The following is an 8105-nucleotide window of genomic DNA, read 5'->3' as shown; positions in this document are numbered from 1 at the left end:
ACATTTATGGTTATGTAATGTTGAAAGAAGGCTTGCTGTTAACCATTGGATAATAAATCCCCATCAATCTATTACCCAAGGGGTAAAGCAAGGTGGAAAACCATTAGTGGGTTTGAGAAAAACCACAAACCACCTTTAATCTCACTAATCCTCTTCATAGTCTGTCTGCATAGATTAATTCAGCAAGAGATGGAGACTATACCTCTGATTTCAGTTTTGCAGAAGATTCATCATCCAAGTTTTCTATATTGGACCATGAGGGAGTGTTTCTTCAAAGAAATTATATAAAAAAAGAGAGAAGAGGAACTGTGCGCCTAATTCAACAAGGGTAGAGTTTAAAATTTTACATTAGATATATATATATAAATTCTCTTCTCCACCCTCGACAGCTGCGGCAGTTTTAGCACAAAAGGCAAGCGAAATTTCTTTTTTCTCTTGGACGGGTAGCGCCAATTCTCCGTTACGCGCAGCACGGACAACCGTGTAGGTGTAGTTTAATTTTCCTTTTTTTTAAAGCCTAGTGTATAAGCTTTAAAGCTTATATATTAAAAAAAACTAATAAAAAGCTTATAAGCTTTAAAGGCCAAGTGCTACACGTGGAGAGGCTTGTTTCAAAGATCAATGATATATACATATATATATATATACCTGTTCATTGGCAGCTAAGCTTGTTATAAGCTTTTAAGGCTTTAGTTGCAGCACAGCATACATATACATACATGTGTGTGTGTGTGTGTGTGTGTGTGTGTGTGTGTGTGTGTGTGTGTCTTTCTATCCTTTTAAACTGCCTTAAGGACTGGCCATCAGTAGCTAGCGGTGATAAAAGTTTTAGCTTTAAAATTAAGCTTTGTAATAAAATCTTTGATTAAAGCTTTTGAAAGTAGATTTGTTGTATTTGCCTTTTATCGAGAAAGAGAAGAGATTTGTTGTATTTGCCTTTTATAGAGAAAGAGAAGAGATTAGAACTTAGTTTAAAGCTTATAGAGCTTAGATCAAACCTTACATTAAACTTTAGTCAAAGCTATAAAAAAAATTAATCTTTGGGTATTTTTAAGAGAGACACTCCTTTTTTTGGGATGCTTTTATAAAAGCTTAAACAAGCCTTAATTAAGCTTAAATTATTAAAAGTTTCTAACTTCAAAGTATACGTTCAAGAGGGCCATACGACTTTAGCACAAGGTTCAAGCGAATTCAACACCATGGATTACAAGGAAACACAAATTTGAGCAAACTCAAGATCTTCAAAGCATTATCCAAGGCTCAATATCAAAACTCTATAAAATCAACAATGTCTCATACTTTTGTTAAGACTTACTTTTTGCAGATTAAATCAAGGCTTTCTATGAGCTTCTGACTTCTTACAATATACGGGTGAAAGGTAAGTAATAACTACACTTTCCAAATTGTATAAATTAACAATCCAAGTTTGATATTATATTGAAACTAACCTGGAGATTAATATATGCAAAATCTCTAATGATTTACCAGTTAAGTATTCACCTTGTGTAATTTGATAACTTGCATAAAATAAAATTATTAGTTGTCGATTCATTTTGTTCTAACTTATATTTTACAATCCAACCCAAGTAAGTTTCTCTATTTTCCATAATTTTAATCATCACAACAAAATTAAAACATTTGTGTCCTTCTAATAGTATATTTATAGCAAAGCTATCCAGTAAGTTGCTACCCTCTATAACTTAGTAAATAATTCCTCCAATATTTCTATGTAAGTTTTACCTTAAAACAGTGATTCGAGCACCTTTCAAAACATCATTGCAATCGAATATATGTAAGGTGTGTCTTTCTTACGCTTGACTCAACGTTATGATGGCTAACTTTCTTATTTATTACTCAAGTTATTTCAACTTCAAATGCAAATTAACCTTTTCAGTATCATCTCGTTTGACATTAAGGTAAATACATAGATTTAAACTTGTTTATTCTTTGCAATTATGCAAATGGATTATTGTTCTTTCTCTAGTAACTTTGCATCACTGCACCATTTAGAGAACTAGTAATAAGTGAGATGTATGCTCCTGCATATATGGGACATAGAGGAATTCAATCCATATTAGCTACATGTAAAAAATATTTCTTTTGACCTGACATGAAACATGACATTGCAAAATTTGTGTCTGAATTTATTATTTGTCGAAGAATTAAATGCCATCATGATAAATCTTGTATTTGCCCGTACCTATTTCCCAAGGTCCATGGGAAGATGCAAATTGGGATCAGTATTTGCATCTTTTGCAATTTGCATATAATAACACACCTCATACATGTTGCCATATATATAGGCAGTGATGTGTGTGAACACACTTAGGACCGCCGGGGCACTTTTTCCCTCTTTAGGAGGTTTTTTCCCCCGGCTTGTATATACGCCCATCCTTCTAGGGCTAACTTATCTTTGTACATTGACACAATCTTATACACTTTGTGTTGTGTGCATTCTTGCTTTATCTTCTCCAAGCTTTGTGTGCTTTCCTGCAACCCTAATTCCAACAATTGGTATCAGAGCAGGCATCGGCTCCCAGGGCTACGCCGCCAGCACCCTCCGACTCACGTTCTCCGATTGAGGTGAGTTTTCACGACAGCTTCCAGGTCCCTATACTCTGCAAAATAGCCCATAGGGCTGTGCGTTCTCAGAATTTGCATCTGAGGTCGTTTCGGGCTCCGTTTTTGCATTTCAAGTTCTGCACAGGTGTTCGTCATTTTCTGCAGAAATTTTGACAGTGCAGTTTTCTGCAAAACAGGCATACGTACTCTATTGTGGACCGTGCTACATAGCACGAGTTGTTTTCTGTTCAATCTTTGCTTCATTACAGGCAGCTTTTGCATCAGTTTCAGTCAGTGGCCATGGCTGATAACAGCAATGATGTATTTCGCATGTTGTCTGCTGAAGACAAACTGGATGGAGATAGCAACTACCCACTTTGGGCATACATGATGCAGCATGTTTTGGTTGCAAAAGGAGTGTGGAACATTGTGCAGGGTATAGATGTATGTCCAGGTTCTGTGGATGTAGGATCTGTTGAGGATGTTGCAGGTTCTAGCAGCTCTACTGTTGCTGCTGTTTTACCCACCGCTGAACAAGCTCGTTGGGATGGTAAAGATGCGCAGGCTCATGCCTTGATTGCACTTTCTGTCAAACGTAACATCACCCCACATATTCGTTCAGCTAAAACAGCAAAACAGGCTTGGGATATTCTAGCTGGTTTGTATGCAGGTCGTAACGAGGCAAAAATCGCTTACCTGCGTAAAGAGCTAGAATTGAAGATTATGCAAGAAGATGATGACATGAATGTTTTTCTTGCTGAGATTAAAGATCTCAAAGAGCAGTTGATTTCTGCAGGTGAGATTATTCCTGATCATTCTCTTGTGCAGACTGTTCTTGATGCTTTACCTGAGACATATCAGACTTTTGCTTCCACGTGGAGACTTCTTAATGAGGACAGACCCGATGCTGTCAAGTATGATACTTTAGTCAACAAGCTCTTGCAAGAAGCGCAGTCCAGGCAAAATAGGGCCAGGCAGCGTGCAGTTGATCAAGCATTTATTGCTGCCCAGCAGCAGAGAAGAAGTGGCAAGGCAGTCCCTTCCACTGTTTCTTCTCCTATTAGTAGGTCTGCAACTTCTTCTCCTTCCACAGGTAGCAACAATAAGTCTGAGAAGGCTCTTGATAAAGGCAAGAAAAAGACCAGGTGCAACTATTGTAAGGCAAATGATCATGTCATTAAGAATTGCCCTAAGCTAAAGGCTAAAGAGGCAAAGAAGAAAGAGTCAAATGCAGCCACAATAGCGGATGCTTCTACAAATGCAGATTCTGCAAATGTTGTGCAGGATACAGAATGGGCGTTTAGCGTGTATTGCCAGTATGACCCATCTGTACATGATGCATGTTTGGCAGTTTCTGTTGACTCTCATGTTTGGTATTTTGACAGTGGTGCTACAAAGCACATTACCTCGCATCGTGATATGTTCACTTCTCTTGAGGCTGTCCCTAATGGGAATACTGTCACATGTGCCAATAATGCTTCTTACCCAGTGAAGGGCATTGGTAAAATTATGCTTACTGCTGCAAATGGCAGCGCTTTCACACTTTCAGATGCTTTGTATGTGCCAGGGATAAAGAAGAATCTATTGTCTGTCTCTACGCTTGCTAGACTTGGATTTGTAATCAAATTTGTGGATAACAGATGTACTGTTCATGATTTGACTTCTGGTGATACGATTATTGTATCTGGCACCTTGTTTCGTGGGCTGTATAGGCTCAATTGTTATGACAAGTGTGTGGAAGATTCAGCAAATGCAGTTTCTGATGAAAAGGCAGTTTCAGATGCAAAACTATGGCATGCTCGTTTTGGTCATCTGAACTTTGCTAGTTTGCTGCATTTGCAGAAATTTGATATGGTTGCTTCATTGCCCCCTCTTGAGGCACCATTGAAACATGTTTGTGAAGGCTGTATTTTGGGCAAAATGCAGCGTTCTGCGTTTCCAAAGGATGGTTCTGTGCGGGCCACTCGCAAATTGCAGCTTATACATAGTGATGTATGTGGGCCTATGCAAACTCCGTCATTTGGTAAACACTTGTACTTCGTGACTTTCATTGATGATTACTCAAGGCATGCATGGATATATCCACTGAAGGCAAAGTCCGAAGTGTTTTTGTGCTTCAAACAGTTTTTTCTTATGGCTGAAAATGTATCCAATTGTACTGTGGGCACCCTCCGTACTGATCGAGGGGGGGAGTACATGTCTAAAGAGTTTGATGCATTTCTGGCTAGTCGTGGGATAAAACACCAATGTACAGTGCCGTATACCCCTCAGCAAAATGGTGTTGCTGAGAGGAAGAACAGGTCACTTATGGAGATGGCACGATGTATGGTCAAGAGCCAAGCTTTGCCACATGCGTTTTGGCTTGAGGCTGTCATGTGTGCTGCATATGTACTCAACAGGTGTCCCACTAAGGCCTTGCAGTCTATTACTCCATACGAAGCTTGGCATGGCAGGAAGCCTTCTATTGGTCACTTGCGTGTCTTTGGTTGCTTGGCCTATGCTTTAGTGCCTGTGCAACAACGCAGAAAATTGGATGATAAGGCTGTCAAATGCATTTTTGTTGGTTATAGTGCTGAGAGCAAGGGTTACAGATTGTATCATCCGCAGTCAAAGCGTATCTTGATTAGTCGAGATGTTGTTTTTGTGGAAGATGCTGTGCAGCCCTTGTTATCATGTACCAAAGAGACAAGTGTAAGCTCACGGGATGTATTTGATACGTTGTTGCCTCTCTTTACAGGTGGGAATTCAAATGTAAGTCCTAATGAGGCAAATATTCAGCCTATGCAGATTTCAAACGACATCATAGATCAGCCTATTTCTGATGCAGATTTACAGGATGTAATTCATGAGGATAGGGCTGAAAATGAGCAGGCTAGAGGTATGCCTAAATGGCTGGTGCAAACCTTGCGTGATAGTAAGATTGATGCACCTATGACTAGTCGTACTCGTTCAGGTTTTCAGCATGCCTCTTATGCATCAGATTGTTATGCTTTGGCTGTGTCTAGTATGTGTGAAGAGGAAGAACCTCTTTCATTTGATGAGGCACAAAATTCAGAAAATTGGTTGGCTGCAATGCAAAGTGAATATGATGCTATAATGAAGAATGGTACATGGTCTTTGTGTGATTTGCCTATTGGTAAAAAGGCCATTGGATGTAAGTGGGTTTTTAAATTGAAACGAAAGCCAGATGGTAGTGTTGATCGCTATAAGGCTAGACTTGTTGCAAAGGGTTATGCTCAAGAAAAGGGCATTGATTTTGATGAGACCTTTGCTCCCACTTGTCGTATGACTACCATTCGTAGCATTTGTGCATTGGCAGCTCATAATGGTTGGAATGTACATCATCAGTTGGACATAAACACTGCGTTCTTGAATGGAGATTTGCATGAGGAGGTGTATGTATCGCAGCCTCGTGGTTTTGTTCAAAGAGGGCAGGAAAACAAAGTGTGCAGGTTGAAAAAGGCTTTATCAGAATAGTCCAACAGAAAGCACTTTGTATGTTAAACGTGTGGATGGTGTACATCTAATCATTGCTCTCTATGTCGATGACATGCTGCTCACAGGACCAAATGAGAGTCATATTGCTGATTTTAAGGCTGATTTGAATGCCTCTTTTGAAATGTCAGATTTGGGGCATTTGCATCATTATTTGGGGATACAATTTAAGCAGTGTGATGGAGGTATTGCTTTGTGTCAGACAAAGTATATTGAAACATTGTTGCGGAGATTTGGCCTTGAAGACTGCAAGCCTATTGCTACTCCAATGGAGACAGGTTTGAAGTTGAGTCTTCATGATGCTGGAGATCACTTTGATGTCACACTCTATCAGACAGCTGTTGGTTGCCTCATTTATGTATGCATTACGAGGCCAGACATTCAGTTTGCAGTCTCACAGGTGAGCAGGTTTATGCATAGCCCAGGGTCTCAGCATTGGAAGGCAGTTAAACGCATCTTTCGCTACTTGAGTGGCACCATACATCTTGGGTTGTTTTATCCCAAGGGGGGATCGTTGCCGCCAGATTTACATGCTTTTTCGGACTCAGATTGGGCTGGTTGCTATGACACAAGAGTGTCCACAAGTGGTTTTTGTTTCATGCTCGGTAGCTCATGCATATCTTGGTTGAGCAAGAAGCAACCTACTGTGGCCACTTCTAGTTGTGAAGCTGAGTACAGGGTAGCTTTCACAGCTACGGTTGAGTGTGTGTGGCTCAGACGGCTTATGGCTGACTTGGGTGTTGGACAGGAGTCTGCCACCTCTATCTTCACTGACAATCAGAGCGCATTGGCAGTTTCGAAAAACCCAGTTTTTCATGCTCGCACAAAGCACATTGAGGTGCATTATCACTATGTCAGGGAGAGACTCTCAGCAGGAGAGATCAGCTTGGCCTATGTGCCAACACAGGACAACCTCGCCGATCTTTTCACAAAGGCGCTTCCTCGTGAGAAGTTCGAAGCTTTCCGCAAAGCTTTGGGCTTGCTCCCCTTTGTGGATTGATCTACTTCGGGCATGGCACTCCCCTATACATGAGTGCCAGCTCTCGTTCACACCATCACTCCCAGGAAGGATTTGTTGCCATATATATAGGCAGTGATGTGTGTGAACACACTTAGGACCGCCGGGGCACTTTTTCCCTCTTTAGGAGGTTTTTTCCCCCGGCTTGTATATACGGCCATCCTTCTAGGGCTAACTTATCTTTGTACATTGACACAATCTAATACACTTTGTGTTGTGTGCATTCTTGCTTTATCTTCTCCAAGCTTTGTGTGCTTTCCTGCAACCCTAATTCCAACAATACAACCATTGGCAAAGCTCCTTTTGAGATTGTCTATGGTAAGAAACTTCCAGCTCCAATTACTAGACTTTCTCATGAAGTTCCAGCGGCCAATGATTTTGCTATGACTCATAACCGAATTTTGGTTGACGCTCGTGAGTCTATTCTTAAGACTCAACAAGCTTACACTAAACATGCTAACAAGAATAGAAGACCAAAGACTTTTGAGGAAAATGATATAGTTTGGCTTCGCATAGAAAACCGCCATTAAATTATCTCCATGATTTTATGGGCCTTTTAGAATAATTGCTAAGATCAATGACAATGCTTATCGTTTGTCCCTTCCTGACCATTGGAATATTCATAATTCCTTTCACATTAGTCTTCTTAGACCCTTTAAAGATACACCACCTTCTACCCCTATTTATGATAACCCACCTCTTAGAGACTGATTACAGAAATTTTAGTTCCAGAAGCAATTCTTGATCTCGTAAGCAAACTACAACTCGCAATGACAATGTTTATGTCAGATATTTGGTCAAGTACAAGAATCTCAGTGGATTCCAAACCATGCCCTTGCTACACACTCTGCCCTGATTGACTCCTTTCATAGACAATTGCAAACCTTAGAGTGTTCACACTGTTGTATTTAGGCTTATGCATGTCCAATGTGGAGATTCATATTTTTGGCTCTTGCTTTTTCTACAAGGAAATATATTTAAATACACCAAAAGAGAACATGAGCCACTCTCATGGTGGGGGAGATTTAAC

Source organism: Cibotium barometz, chromosome 27, assembly GCF_041138505.1.
Source record: "Cibotium barometz isolate CiBa-2024 chromosome 27, ASM4113850v1, whole genome shotgun sequence".
NCBI classification, from domain to species: domain Eukaryota; kingdom Viridiplantae; phylum Streptophyta; class Polypodiopsida; order Cyatheales; family Cibotiaceae; genus Cibotium; species Cibotium barometz.
The sequence above is the reverse complement of the archived record's forward strand: the minus strand, read 5'-3'. Positions refer to the sequence as shown.